Source organism: Canis lupus, chromosome 15, assembly GCF_003254725.2.
Source record: "Canis lupus dingo isolate Sandy chromosome 15, ASM325472v2, whole genome shotgun sequence".
In the NCBI taxonomy this organism is placed as follows: Eukaryota; Metazoa; Chordata; class Mammalia; order Carnivora; family Canidae; genus Canis; species Canis lupus.
The window spans coordinates 47023141-47039589 of record NC_064257.1 but is presented as its reverse complement, the minus strand read 5'-3'; the positions used below and the strand labels follow the sequence as shown (position 1 = coordinate 47039589).

At 36.1% G+C, this 16449-nt stretch overlaps 1 long non-coding RNA gene across 2 annotated transcripts in view; it reads right to left on the bottom strand.

Annotated features, from left to right (window-relative positions):
• Positions 1–2014: 2014 nt before the first annotated feature.
• LOC112654789 (uncharacterized) overlaps positions 2015–16449 on the bottom strand; it is a 33528-nt gene continuing 19093 nt past the window's right edge. Inside the window, exon 3 of one of the 2 annotated variants that reach the window (XR_003133369.3) lies at positions 2015–2327. This is a non-coding gene — a long non-coding RNA (uncharacterized LOC112654789). The remainder of the gene's footprint in view (positions 2328–16449) is intronic. The other variant, XR_003133368.3, reaches the window with a different exon arrangement.

The following is a 16449-nucleotide window of genomic DNA, read 5'->3' as shown; positions in this document are numbered from 1 at the left end:
TGAGGTTTTATACCTTTTAGATTGTAAAGGTTGAAAGTCTTCTAAAAGCAATAAATAAAAGCCAGTCTACACCCAAGATTTAAAATAGAAGTTAATTTCAAAATATCAAAAAGGGAGGTGAAATTGTCCCATATTTATTACTATAAAAACAATAATTAAAAAATAATAATAATTAAATGAGGGTAGAGAAGGGGGGGAAGCACATTCATTTCAGGTTTGGAGGATTTTAACAAAGGATCCCACCATTTTGCGTATAATGACCAGATAGAATAAGGGGGCTCCTTTTTATTTGGTGGTGTAGCTCAAGGTAGGTCTGAATTCCCCAACAATGGAAGGCAGATTTCTCCCCAAAGATCTCCCCAAATATCTCCTTGAATTTTTTAATATGAAATGCTTATGGGAATGCTGGGCTGAGTTCAAATAACAGAATCAACTCATTGATTTATTTCCCAAGTTACCTTTCATCAAACCAACATAATTTTCATATTAAGAAAGTCACAGATAAATGATCCCTTAGTATATCTAACACTTTGGAAGAGTTGGCTAAATAAATTTTAGCCATTTAGTTCATTTTGCTGGGCAAGTCCCACAACTATCTTATCTTGATAAATGAAAGGCTGCTGCTGCGGATCAGGTCCCTGTGAAGCAGATTCAGAGGACTGAGGTTTGCATGCACAAAGTTTACTGGAGAGTGTCATTGGCATTACCACCTATGGGATGGTAAAAGAAGTACCACTGGGTAGAGAAAAGGTAAGCCCCACAATGTCCTTAGCCAATCTCAGGAGGAGCTCTGAAGCTAGGAATTTGCACAACCAACTTGAAGGAAATCAGGCAAAGGAGCCAACCTTTGTATCTTTCACATTAACCATTAGATTCAAACTTCCCTGGGAAGAAAGTACGACCCAATTATTGAGGAAATGGTAACTTAGTTTTGTAAGTTAAAGTTCATATGCTTCAAGTTTTATATTTCTATACTTCCAGAAACTGGAGAAATAAATTGAGGAAGGGAAGATGGGAAGGAAACTATTTCTGAGACTTTATTTGGCATTCCTCATTATGATTGCTCTTACCCACAGGCATAGGCTTCAGTCCCAATGTGGAGTTTCTTCTTGCTACATTCAATTTTATTTTGTGAGACTGGGTAAATAATCAGTGGGTGGGACTCTGGACTTCTGGAGTCGAACCTGAGCCATAACCTCTGTGTTCAATGTTCCTCAAAATGTTTGGATCTTTCCCTCTCTCAAAATATAGTTAAGTAAGTGCCCATAGGTTCCCTTGCAGAAGTGCTGGGGGAATTATTACCATATTCACTTGCCATGATTTTGTAGTGTCCTTCCTTCTGAGGATCTGGTCTCTCCTATAGTAAATGGATTATGGATTGGTAAACTGGGAACTTGCCTAGCATATTAACAATCTACTCTTTATTTTAATTGTGTAGATTGAGCAACACTTCTGCTAGATTCCTATCTATCTTGTCCCTAGAGATGCCATGTTCTATTTAAAATCTCCAGAGCCCTCTGCATCTTAGGTCTCCCAGCTACCACCCTAGCCCTGCTGCTCTTTACAGTAAGTAGGCCCAACTAGCATTTGGCACTTAATAATTAGCCTTTGTTATTTTGGGATCCTATCAATCCCTGGTGCTTAAGGCAACTTCTACCATCAACTCTGGTCTATGAAGCACAACCACCATGAAGCTTTTCTATAATGTTGCTGCTTCCTGCCAAAGCTGCTTTAATAAATGCAGTGTCCCCTGGGACTTTTTTTTTAAGTGAAAGAGACAGAGATTGCAAAGGCGGTGGGGGAGGGGCAGAGGGAGGAAGAAAGAGAGAATCTTAAGCAGGCTCCTCACCCAGGACAGAGCCTGCACGCAGGGCTCACTCTCATGACCCTGAGATCATGACTGAAGCCAAAATTGAGAGTTGGACACTTGACTGAGTCACCCAGGTGCCTCTGAAGATTTTATTTTTAGGTAATTTCTATTCCCAACCTGGGACTCGAACTCACAACTCAAGAGTCATGCTTTACTAACTGAGCCAGCCAAGCAACTTTATTTATTTATTTTTTAAGTCTGGGACTTCCTTTAGAATGTAGTCATCAGGTGGGCTTTCTAGCCTTATGTAGTACATCTACTTCATCAGCCTTTGATCCCTTCTTCGTTGTCTGTCACACAGCATTTGGCATTCCACTTCACTTAATGTGAACCATCATTTTCCTCAAGCTTTTAACAGCAACTTCCAACTGTATGATGGCATCAACTCTCAGGGTCCTTTATCTTGGGAGAGTTTCCCATATTGATAAATTCTTCCTTGGACAATTTTTCACCTGTCCTTGGAAAACAAACTGGTTACATTTTAGAAAATTGGGGAGCAACCAAGAAACAGGACACTGTGCTATCAGAAAATTCCCCAAAATTAGATAACTGTTTATAAAATAGAGTAGAATTTTCAAGGTAAAATAGTATTGTGAGCAAAGGATTCATCATTTATAAATCTAATACCATCTCAAAGAGATGGATGAGATGAAGGAGAAAAAATATAATTAGTTTATACTTTTCTTTCTGTGATTTTCCTCTCTTCAGACGTTTTCCTCTTTCTTCCATTTAATAGTATAAGAGAGAGAATCTGGTCCTATAACACTTTGTAGAGGGAATAGCTAATATGTGCAACCACTTGATCAATGCCAGTCTGTGGGTATCTTTTAGGGTACAATTTCCAAAAGAATCTGCCGCAATAGAATATAAAAAGGAATCATGCAAAATGTGTTTATCTGAGATGAAAACATCTTCCTGAATTTTCCAAGCATAAAAAAGTGGTCATATTCATAGAGGCAAATCTGCATTGACACTACCTGCGAGAGCCATTCATAACTGCAATTACTCCTTAAATGCCATCCTGAGCATTTCAGCATGTTTTCTCTTGATGCCAGCTGCCCCTACTGCCCTAAAGCACTGCCAATCTCTCCCATAGCTAGAATTAGAATGTGAGTATGGTGACCAAAATTTTCTAAAAGCCAACAATATAAAAAATGAATCGTTCTGAACTTGCCAAGTAAACTAGATAGTTTCTCTGTGAGCAAAGTGACTACACTTAGCAGCCTAAGCCACTAGAGCTAAATTGACCTCTTGGATACATATTTATTAATATATATCCAAAACAAATCAGATTTAATTTGTCACTTAGATCCATGGAGCAGTCCTTTTATTTCCTTTTAACCTTGAGACAGACAGGTAAACACAACAAACACAACTGGGGTTGGGGACTTTCTGTATATTGAGAGAAATTTTGAAATATTTAATAAGAATAACATATTCCTGTTCATTACATATTTGTTTCATTTTTATTTTACTTGATAGTTTGAAAAATTTGATCTATGTGCTTTTGGATATCATTTATATTTAGATTATTGAAGAATGTTTTATAAGATCTATTTGCCATCCCAAAGCTTTAGAGGTGATTCTTTTCTCTTCAAGCTCTTTATTAAAACATACAAACAAAAAAATATGATATTCCAAGTACAAACAAGCACAGGCACCAAATGTTTTGAGTACACTTGGAAATATGACTCTGTGAATTTAGAGTAAAATTTCCTTCTTGGTTCATGTTAAAGGTGTGCTTTCATCCACCCATGCCCCATCCGTCCATTGGCTTTTAAAACATAATTGCTGTTTTTTTTATCATGGACCCTTTCTAGCTTCCAAGGCTCCCTGGTAGTTGGCTCCAATTTTGCAATTTGGGTTGCTACACTCTTCCTCCACACAAATAGTAGCCTTGCTACCAATTATGGCTAGAGAAAGGGAGCTATACTCACATGGGAAACTCTGTCAGTAAGGAAACACCAACTAATAATGGATGGCACGCCCTGCCATATGCAACCTTTTTTCTTCATTCTTATTTCTCACAAACTTTGATTATATTCCCCTCTCTCCCTTTTTTGTCTCTTACTCCCTTAGATTTTCTTACCTTTTCTCTTCTCATCTTTTATTTTTTTTTTAACATACTTCCTTTCTTATGACTTAGGTCTTAAAAGAAATACTCAGGCCATTTTGGTTTTGGGTCCTAGATCTACAAATGGTTTAGGTAGGAGGGGGAAAATAAGCTTCATAAAACTTATTGGAATAGAGTGCCACACAGCTCTAAGTAGCAAGACAAAGTACAGGAGCTTCTAGATTCAGCCCTAAAGGCAGATAAATAGTTGTCCTTGTCCCTTTCCAGAGAAGAAACTGCTCCTACAGTAGTCTTTCCATTAGGTATGTATCTAGAGGGAGGTCCACCCAATTCTATAAACACTCAATTCTACAAAATGCAGCCCAAACTTTATCTTTAATTTCTTTGTCTGAGGTTGACTATCAGCCCTTTAAAAACCTTATGAAGAACATATCATAAGCATCTCAGTTCAAATCACCACTAACATTTACCTGTACAACCACAGAAGCTTCTTAGCTGTGAGCCCATGCCTCTCCCGCTGCTTCCATTCCTCATTCTATGTAGCAGTTAGAGTATGTTTTTCAGAATGCAAGTTTGATCACTTAATTCGCTTCTTCCTCATAAAACTTACCAAGTCTTAGAATAGTTGTCAGAATAAAGATCAAGTTCCAACCCATTCTTGCATCATTTGGCCATCAACTACGTACCTTATGGCTGCCATTTTTTTCATTCCGCTGCTGCCCATGTTCCCCCCTACTGTAGGGTCTCTGCACTGTGGCACCTCCTTTGAGAACAGCATATCTCCCCATCTGTCACCTCCACTTCTATCATCCTCCCCTACTCCTTATCCAGTTGGCCCTTACTCATCCTTCAGCTCTCAACTCAGGCATTATTTCCTAAGAGGAATTTTAGTTTCTCTGTTAAATGTTCTTACTGTACAATATTCCATTACTTCAGAGTTCTTATCTAAGTTTTAATTATACATTCTTATGATTTAAATCCTATTGCATCACCATCATAGGCCCTGACACATAATTCTCACTCAGTAATTATTCATTGGATGAATAATGAATTCATAGATAACTATGTATTACAACATACCCTCACATACCTTATTTTCCAACTACTGTTATTATCTGTAAACTAAACTAGATATAGGACTATGATTTCTGTAGACTTTGCATTTTAACCCATATCTTGATGATCATCTTTAAATAATAGACACTAATGTTTTCCTTCTGGCCTCACTCACAACATTGTTAAAATGACATCCAGAAATCAAAACTGTTGCTCTGAGAAAGTGCTTGTGAAGAGGATGAAATGGCAAGCTACAGACTGGGATAAAATATTTACAAACAACAAATCTGACAAAGGACTATATCTAGAATATACAAAGTGTCTCAGAATTCAACAGTAAAAAAAATCAGTTAGAAAGTGGACAAAAAACATGAACAGATATTTCCCTGAAAATGGTACACAGATGGCAAATAAGCAAAAGTAAAGATGTTCAATATCATGAGCCACTAGGGAAATGCAAATTAATGCCACAAGGTATCACCATACACTTACAAAAATAGCTAAAATAAATAGTTAACAAAACTAAATGTTGGCAAGGATATGGAGAAACTGGAGACATGGGATCATTCATACATGGCTGGAGGGAGTGTAAAAATGATATGGTCATTCTGGAAAACACTTTGGCAGTTTCTATAAAAACTGAACGTGCATCTTACCATATAACACAGTAATTGAACTACCAGGTTTTTATTCTACCCTTCAGCTCTCAACTCAGACATTAATAATAAATTCAACTCATAATTAATTAATTAATTAATCAGAGAAAATGTAAACTTATGTTCACAAAAGCCCTGTATGTAAATGATCATAGCAGCTTTATTTGATCATAGCCAAAACTAGCATCAGCCCAGACATTCTTCAATAAGTGAATGGCTAACCAAGCTTTTTTGCATAATATACTATGGAATCTACTTAGAAAAGAAAAGGAATGAATTTTTGATATATAACAATTGAGATGGCTCTCCAGGGAATTATACTGAGTGGAAAAAAAAAAAAAAACAAATCCCAAAAGGTCTTATTTCATTTCTATAACATTTTTGGAAATAACAGAAATTTAAAAGTGGAGGATAGATTAATGGTTCCCAAGAGTTAGGGATGGGGCATGAAGAAGAAAGTGGGAGGTGGATACACTAATTAAAGCAGCAAGAGTCGGTATCTTGACTGTAGTGGTTTATACACAAACTTACACAGGTGATAAAACTGTATAGAACTTACATACACACAAATGCAAATAAAAGGAAATCTGAATAAGATTGAGTGGATCGAATCAATATTAGAATCTCGATTGTGATATTATACTTTAAGTTTTACAAAATGTCAACCCTGGAGGAAGTTGGGCAAAGTGTGCAAAAGATCTCTCTGTATTATTTCTTCCAATTGCATTTATAATTTATCTCCATAAAATTTTCAGTTGAAAATGATATCTAGAGGGGCACCTGGTGGTTCAGTCAGTCACGCATTGGACTCTTGGTTTCAGCTCAGGGCATGATCTCAGTGTTATGGGATCAAGGCTTGCATTGGTCTCCACACTCAGTGGGAGTCTGCTTCTTTCTCTCTCTCCCCCTTTCCATTCCTCCCTCCCTCCCTCCCTCCCTCCCTCCCTCCCTCCCTCCCTCCCTCTCCCTCTGCCCCTCCCTGCACTCATGCTCTTTAAAATAAATAAATAAATCTTTAAAAATTAATATCAGAGATTTTTAGCATTTTCCTTATTTCATCAACAGGTGAAAAACTCTATACACAATTCACTGGGATGCGCTCAGTCTTCAGTGCATCCCAGTGAATTCTATGATTGCCAGGTGTCATGGAATATATATTTCTTGCGCAAGGGTGGAGAGTAAATTGGCTTTCAGAAGCTGGTTCCGTGCCTAGTGGTTTGGACTTCAGAATAGGTGAGGTTTCTGCTGCCCCTAGCACTCTCTGGAGCAAGTTTTATAGCCTTGTGACTTCAAATGTAGGGGAAAGTCATTCTAGGAGTTATGGTGGGAACAGGACAGAACTTTCCAATGAAGAAAATCATAATGGACAGACAAGTCAATCTGAGGTGAGAATGCTGGGGATGGGTCAGCTCTCCACAGACCAGTACAACAGAGGACATGGGAGGGGAGAAAATGTTGATATATATGTGAGACTTGATGGTAAGGTAGATGGAGGTGTCACCCAGCCACATCTCTGTTTGAAGGCAAACTGATCTGCTGCAGATGTGTATATGTCTGTGTATATGTATGTGTATGTGGGGCTGTATGTAAATTTATGATTTACATAATAGTAATCTGTATCTGTTTTGGCTTTACTAACTGTCTTAACATTTTCATAAAGTGGTTGCAGCTGTTGACGTTACAGTTCAGAATTTCCTCCCCTCAATTAAATGTGGGATAGTGGGGCCTAATTATACTACAGGGAGTTTTAATAAGGTATCACCAAAATTATCATGAGATCTCATTAGATTTACCACAAAACTTTTGAGTATCTGTGATAACACTTCTCACCGGCTAGATTCTAGAATAATGCTCAAGGAAATTCTGAGATTTTATCAGATAGTAAATCAGCAGTGAAGTAGCCACATTTAATTACTGGGAAATGATTGATATTTTCTTTCCAGATGTAGTTACATGAAGTGAAATTTAATGGTATGTTTTAAGAGAGGCAAAAATAATGCATGCTGCAGAAAAGCTGAAAACAAGCTGAGACCATCCAAAATGATGCAGAGAAAACATGCTAATTAGCAACCTACTAAGGATATCTCGCGGAAATGCTCTCTGAAAGCTGCACCTTTTTTTCTCAGAGTAGACGTAGCCCTGTGGGTAGAGACTGTCAAAATGAAGTTAAGGAAGTTGGCAATGGACACACGATGACTATGATGTCACATCCATAAATATTAAATAATAATAATAAAACACTAAAGCAGTAGAGTTGATACACACAAAGCCAGGACAGGATTTGATTTCTCAAGAGCCAAATAAGAGCCAGCTGGGAAAAATGCCCAGCACCAGAGAAAAAGACAATAGTGAAAAGAGTGTACTGTTATACCGAGAGGCTTTGCAAGTCACACCATACATTCACGGCAGAAGAATCAGGTCACCTCAGGAAGGAGGCCTGTGATGAACCTTGGAGAACCTAACCTAGGAAATGGATTTAATAACTGTTGCCTATAACCCTGGTGGATGCTTCAAGCTCTCTCTGTAATGACCCTAGCACGTATCCAGTAGTACATCCTGTCCCAAGGAACCAAGAGTCCATTACTTAACCTACAGCACATTGTTGCATGAAAACCTGCTTTTGTTTTCACCAGGGAAGCTCTGCCAATTTCCTTTAATTGACCTGGATTATAGTGCCGATCCTAGAAGAAGAATCTAAGCAGTCAGAAGGCCCATCTTTCTCCTCAAAGATTATCCTCAATTCACAGATAGAAATAGGCTCCAGCTAGATTTATCAAGCATCCAGTTATCACGTTAGACCTGTGGCTTGGTTACATCTTCAACTTTTTTATGACTCTGATCACATTTCCCTGGCCTGAAACTGACAGTTTCAGGATGATTTTTTTTCTTCATTTTCCTTCCCTGTCTTTCACACCCATAACTTCATTTGACTGCTTTGTTTTTCTTCTACGAATCCTACTTGATGTGGATTTATCCGCAGGCAGGTGGAAGCATAATAAAATTTCTCTTTTACTGGAGAATTATCACTCAGTGACAACCATCGTGATCTTCTGTATTATTTGTACTTTTGCTTTCTAACTCACACATGCACACCGGTGTACAGATAAAAGCTCACGGACACAGGCATACAGACATGGGGACACACATTCACACACACAAGAACATATATATTAGGGTTGCTTCATGAAAGAAGAAGAAATGCAAAAAATGTTTTTGCTCTTTGATTTGCCACTAATTTAGACGTCCACTATTATAACTTTCATCCTGGGGATTGTAACAATAATAAAGTAACTCTACAGAATATTTCTGGGACTGTGATTCCATCATTTTACCCATAACCAAGGAAACTGCATTTTTTACCCCAGGCCCAATAATAACCTGCAGTTTTTGTCAGTCCCCGTGATTCTCCGTCTCAATATCTCAGAGAATTCCAGATCCTTGTGCATTTGGGAGCACTCAGGGCTTTATCCTAAAATAAGATATTGCTCTTATTTATACATTAACATTAAAACTTCTCGGATTTTTCTTTTTTGATATTGTTTATATATTCATAGCATGCAAATGGCCAGTACCATATACTTGCTTTAGAACTGGTATTCATGGGGCAAGAATTTAGGAAAAGATCCAGAAAAAGGGAGCCCAGGAAGACCAAAAATCAACAGTGACAGTTTTGCCAAAGATCAGCCCCATGCTTCATGAGATTTGAGACACATTGACATTTTGCTTTTAATTTCTCCAATGCGAACTGTGTTTTTGTGAAAATGAGATAATATATGTGAAAATACCTAGCCAAATTCTCGGGACATGGAAGACACCCAATAAATATAAGTTTTTACTACTATATTATGCATCTTCTTGTCATAAGCAGAATTTACCCAGTAAAGAAAAGCTACAGCTCAGTTGAGCCAATTAGGATGACACACTCGAAGCTGAGAACACACATTTGATGTTACCAAAATCCTAAGCCTGACTTTCATTCAAAAATATCAAAATCATTGACTCCAATTCTGAAAAACCTAGGACTCATTTCCCATCTCTAACTCTTCCTAAGCTGTCATTCCAAAAGAAGCTAGGCAAATTTCCAAATTATTCCACTTTTATTTGTCCCATGTTATCTTCCAGTTGAAACTAATAATTGCTAAATTAATCCCATAAATTATAATTTCTCGCTAAGTACAAATTTATAAGGAATCTTAGCAAAGCCAGAGTAGCAATTATGCTTGCCTGGAAACAAAATTGCATTTGGGAAGATACATGTGTATTGTTCAGTGATGTATATACCATCCATTGGCTACTGACATGTCAGGGACAACACTGTGTCTCTGGTGTCACCATTGGTATAATGGCAATAATCACCCATCTTTGAGAGGTTCTGGGCAGCAACTATTTGCAATACTGTAAGCAACAAGCAAGTGGCAAATACAATAAAAATGAAACCTAGGAGTCTTATTCCTGGCCCATGCTGAGTCATATGCTCTAAGAATTTAACAACTAAAGCATCTAGTAATGCTATAATAAGGTTATTTAGCAATGCCATCGAGAGGCCTGGGATATTTTATTTATTGTATATTTTTATATTTGTATTATATCCATTTTATATATATAAAAATGGAACCTAAGACTCTTATTCCTGGCTCAGCATGAGTTATATGCCCTAAGAATTTAACAACTAAAGCATCTAGCAATGCTATAATAAGGTTATTTAGCAATGCCATTTAGAAGCCTCGGATATTTTATTTATTGTATATTTTTATATTTCTTACATTATTATTTTTTTTATTCCTTATGCTACCTTGGAAATTTTGTCTTGATAAATCAAATCTCTGCTCTTTTTAATTCTGGTGTGTTTTAGAGTCATTCTTATAGGTCTGTCTCTGGATATTGCGATGTATATAGATTCAATAACTGTTATATAAAATATTAAATACATGTAAAATATATAAAGAACTACATCTCCAAATCATTCTTCTTAAAAATTTTCAAATAAATAAATGAGTAAATAAATAATTTCCATAATGCTTTGAAGGAGGCATTTTTCATTTTCCCCTGATTCATTCAACTTTCAGCCAAACTAGTCTTAAGTCACTCGTTATCTACAGATAATGGGAAAGAACTAACCATGCTACTCTGTATGGAAAGAAAAATAAAAGTAACATTTCCAAAAACTCACAAAGGTGCACACAGAATCCATAGGAAATACTTCATGCATTTCCTACTTGGCTTTTTTGTATGGCACCAATTCTGTACACAAAATATCCTACATCAGGTAAAACATTTATTTTTAAATTGAGTAAATCGAGACTCCAATATCTTATATATTTGTTCAAAGAAATCATTTCTGTGGCTAAGAAAAAAATCCCAGCTCTCCAGTACAGACACCTAGCTCCACCCGTTACAAGAGACCTCATAACTTTTTTTTTTTTAAGATTTTTATGAATTTATTCATGAGAGGCACAGACAGAGAGAGAGACAGAGACACAGGCAGAAGGAGAAGCAGGCTTCATCTAGGGAGCTCAACGTGGGACTCGATTCTGGGACTCCAGGATCACGCCCTGGGCCGAAGGCAGGCGCTAAACCACTGAGCCACCCAAGGATCCCAGAGACCTCATAACTTTTAAGCATCCCTTGGAACATTTAGGTTATAAGGTCAGTCTCTGCCTTGTTCACAATGATTTAAAGTCATTAGCAGCTAATGATTATTTGTGTTGAACAAGAGTCCAATCATGCCACAAGCTGTCATAGTTGGTACTAATTAACAGCCTTGGTAGCAGCAGCAAGTTCAGAAATTGAATAATCCTATCAAGGGCTATCTCATTGGTAGGAAGTTACCTTTCCCATCCTTTTGCTGTTCTAGCAAGGGAGGACTGATACCTGGAAGACTGACCACCATGAAGTTAATACGCCTCCAGTTATTTTTATGACAGGGACAAATACAAAAGCATATAAGAGAAAGAAGAATCAGGTTGTTGCTCCTAATATTTAAAACTATGATTCAAGGAAATAGTATCCAAGAATAACTGAATGCTTGTTTTAATCAAAAGCAGATTAAACATGTCACTGGAAGCACAGCTCCAATATCAAGTTATTAATAGGTAGTGCCAGCAATAATAATAATGTACCTTTATGTTTACAGTAGGGGCATGCCCTGTAGGTGAATCAATAAGTAAAAATGAAAGCCCGTGTATAAATTAGAAGTGCTAACATTTCCATGAATAATAAATAATTGATTCCTATGACTCTATAGAGAAAACAATTTACTTGAAGAATTTTATCTCTTATTCCAATTTATAACTCTTCTTGACATTTTGTTCTGATATTCAAAATCATGTCAGAGCAAATGAGCTATTATAGGAAAAGTTGTATTAATTTTACCCGTTGATATAAGCAAAACATATTGCTTTTGATTTTTATGAATAGGTAATTTTGTTTTTCATAAATACATAATGAACTCTGGGTTTTTTCCCCATGAATGGAAAGGGGCTTTTGAATACATAAAATATAGCTATGAGGATGCCAATCTTTTTTTGTTTATATCTGTTCAGCCAACACATTTGAAATGTTCTGAAGCTGATTTTTCTTTTTACATGTAACAAAGTCTGTCACTAGCACAATGTTGACAAGATTCACAACTGACCCACTCTTTATATTACAAGTCTTCAACCTCAACCCAAGCATCAAAAAAAGTTTGTGATTAATATCAGATTTGAAATATTTTTGTAGAAGCATATTGCATTTAGCAATAGACAATATCCTTGCTTGCCCAAGCAAGTGCACCCATCTAACTGAAGGATAAAAGAGAATATTATTTATACATTTGTATGATACTATTACTTGTATTATTTGTACATTATTTTAGACCTTCTTTTGGTTCAGTCTTTGAAACATCAAAATGCTGCTTCCTTTGCATTCTATCAAGGTGAGATAATCTTACACTTATGCATCTGTGACATTGAGCTTTTGGGGGAGTGAGGAGGAATGGTACTTTTCAACAAGTCTTTCTCTTTCTGGCTACTCCACTCTTATTCCACTCAATCACACCAAAATAAAGTCTTTTTATAAAAAACTGTTTCAGAATGAAATGTCACAGGCTGTCTAAATTTGGTCATTTGGCATAAATTTCTAAAATTTACCAAAAAATGAGGTACAATTATATATTATGCTATATAACTATGTCATATATTTGAAATTTGAAATATAATTATATTATATAATTGAAATCAGCCAATAGACTAAATCTTAAATGTTCTTATGGGGGAAAAAAAAGGAGATGGTGAGCACCGACTTAGTAGTCAGATGGTGCACTTATCACAGCCGTATTTTGTTTGGAGTTGCATATTCTTCACTAAGTTTTTGTGACAACTTATTGGTATAAGTAGAATTTGTCTTATTTCAGTACGATGTAAATACTGAAAAAAGTCAATTCATGTTCTCCACTAAAGTTCAATTAGGTGAATAGAGGTTTTCTCAGTGTAGGTATCAAAATGTACCCTATTAGATAATGACTTCTTAATGGCACTGCCCACCAGCAGAAAAATAATGTTTGAGAATTTTAAGTTTTTGGATCTATGACTTAGCCATTCATCCATTAGAAAAAAACTGACATTGAATGCCTATTAGGTGTCAAGTACTGTGCTTAGTGATGGAAAGGAGCAAATGAAAAATCACAAATGCTCTAAGGAGCTCAGTTTAGAGAAAGAGATGGTAAAATAAACCCAGTTATTACCAGTCAGTGGGACTTTTGGTATGATGGAAAGCTAAGTAATAAGCAAATGATATTCGCTACAACTTGAGTTTGTACTAGAGTGCCTAGCATAAGCACTTAATTTTAAATAGAGCACAGAGGAAAGTTTATTAGTTCTTAAATATGTTGAAGTGATCTTTTCTAGTTACCTCTTTTTTTTTTTTTTTAAGGAATTTTTTTTTAATTTTTATTTATTTATGATAGTCACAGAGAGAGAGAGAGAGAGAGAGGCAGAGACACAGGCTCCATGCACCCGGAGCCCGACATGGGACTCGATCCCGGGTCTCCAGGATCGCGCCCTGGGCCAAAGACAGGCGCCAAACCACTGCGCCACCCAGGGATCCCACCTCTTTTATTTCCTCATATAAGTTTTAGTGTATATGGCATTCATAGTTGTCTGGTGCACAAAGTGTTTCTAGGCCAACTTTTAGCAGACATCTGCTAAATCCAGTGAAACATTGATTGCCCTGGACATAGTGGGTACCTGGAGAGTGTGCAGTTATCCATGAAAGCTTTGGCATTGTTTAAAGCTTTTGGCCTCATGGGCATCATAATTCATAGAAACCCTAAGAAAGACCGAATAAACAGAAATATCAATAAGATCAACCCCATCACAAAATGATGCAAGGGATTCACATAGAAGCATACACAGTATCTTTCAAATATGGACAACACCCAATTCACAGAATTATTTGAGAGATTATAAGGCAATCCAGTGTTGCTGATATTATTGGTGCTGTGTATTAAATGAAGAATAAATGAATGAGAAAATATATGGAAATCACTGTAAACTTTAAAACACTGTACAAACTATTGTTTTATATGATGGTTTTTAAGCCTTAATAATTTCTAGATATCCTTTTCCCCATTTTTAAAAAATTGTTTTCTATTTGTTTTCCTGTACTATAAAAAGACAATATTCATTCCCAGCATGAGAGGTGAAAAATACATGTCTTTATCTAACAGAAAAGTACTCCATATTTTCATCAATCTAATAGCCAGGTCCATTAATCTAAAATAAAATGACTCTGCCAGAGGTTCTGTAATAGTAAAATATGAAATAGAGGAGCACTACATAAGCTACCAAGTTTGGGAAGAAAATTAACAAATTCTTTAGGTTTCAAATTCCAAGGCATATGTTTTGGAAGATGAAGTTCAGGGTATGACATAAAACGGACTCTCCTTCATTCCTTGTACATAAATCAGGATTTAACAAATACAGTTATGACTTAAAGATAACTGGCCACTCAAACTCTGAACTCATTTATCATCTAGCTTTTTTCTAACAGCCGTACTAAAGCCTGAAGCCAAATGAGCATGATATTCATAACTGCCCTCTAGAAATACTGAATCTGGACTAGAATCAACCCAGAAGACAACCAGATCAGAATCAAAAGAATCTCCTTCTTGGGAGTAACATGCTGTTTTGAAGCCAGTACCAGTCAGCTAAAAAAGCTAGTTATCATGAGAACTTCCTTTATCATCTCTAGCTACTTTTGCGTATTCAGATACAAATGGTCTTATTTTTGTTGATTTTGTGGCTAGCTTTATGATGTGCCTGAGGTCATATTATCTAAATGTAAAATAATGATACAGTCCTGGCAAACACCCTATTAAGTGAAAGGTAGATATTCTCACTTAAGCTTTTGAAGAGAACAGATACCTTTTTTCCTCCCTTAGGAATTCTGTCTACGGGCCCCAATTATTTTTAAGTATTATTTTCCAGTCTTTCTTAAAAATGTTACCACTTTTCTGGTAAGATAGCCCCTTCAGATCTCTGAAGTATAAAAAAGTACCCCCAAAATTATAAATTTTTCTGCCTTCACAGAGAAATTGAATCCTTTAGTAGTCAATCCAAGTTACTAACAGCAGCAGAAAGTCACTCAGAACTCTTTCTGAGTATCAAATTTGAGAGCTTGAAACAAATGCATAAACAGCTTACCCAAAAGCTAAGATGGATCCAGGGGAGTGTGGTTCATTGAATTCCACAGAAAATCAGAGAACCCTTTTCAAGCTCAAAGTGCCTGGTCTTGTTCTACTGTCCAATTAGTAAAAAATAAAACACCTAGAGCCCCCCAAGCAAGAGATAAGCATATCTAATTGGGTTACTCTAAATTAGCATTGATGATGAGTTCTTGGCCCTAAAGATAATGGGGGCTTTTGTTTGTGTTTTGTTCCATAATTATACAATTCACTTTCTCATTTACCAGCGTTGGTTAGCATTCTCTGGACACAGTATTTTACTGGGAGATGTTTTCATCTTAGTTTTCACATACTAAGGCCATCTGTCTTCTCTTGTAAACCCTAGGAGATTAGTGATATGACTACAAGGTTCCCAAGCAGGCTTGGCAAATTACCATGGTCTTAAATCAAAGTGAAAGATTTCTTTGGCATGTCCAACCAATGTAAACTTCCTCCAAATTCAAACAAAAGGTATTAAAAAGCTTAAATTACATGTGGAAGTCATAACAAATTCATATATATTTTATATATTTTATCTAGGCTTTTGGAATTATTAGAATATAGTTGTTCTGAACACTATTTCTCAATTTTAATTTCTGTTTCTACTAGTTATTTTTCATTTTTTAAAATTTAGAAGTTATCCCCATTTCTCTTGACTGGTTTTCACAACATATTTGATCAATCTTTTTAAAGAATTGTGTTTCCTTTTAATAGCTTTTGTTATTGTTTTTGCTGTTTTCATTTTACTGATTGCTTCCCTTAGTTATTGCTTTTATTTTTGTAGTGATTTTAACCCATGTATACTTATTGTAATTATTGTTATATTAGATCTTATTTGTGCCATCTTAGTTTATATCTTATTTTACAATAATTTTACTTCATTTTTTTTTCTATTTTACCTCTTTCCATTGGCTAAATAAAATTTTCTTCTGCTAGTTTAATAGTTATATCCAAGTTTTATACTTTTGGCAAGCACAGATTACATAAAACTCATGAAGTTTTAGTTCCTCTAGTTCTAAAGTTTATAAATATCTGTGTCTTATCTATGAACAGGGTAAAAATTTCTATAAGTTCACACCTCCCTGTGACC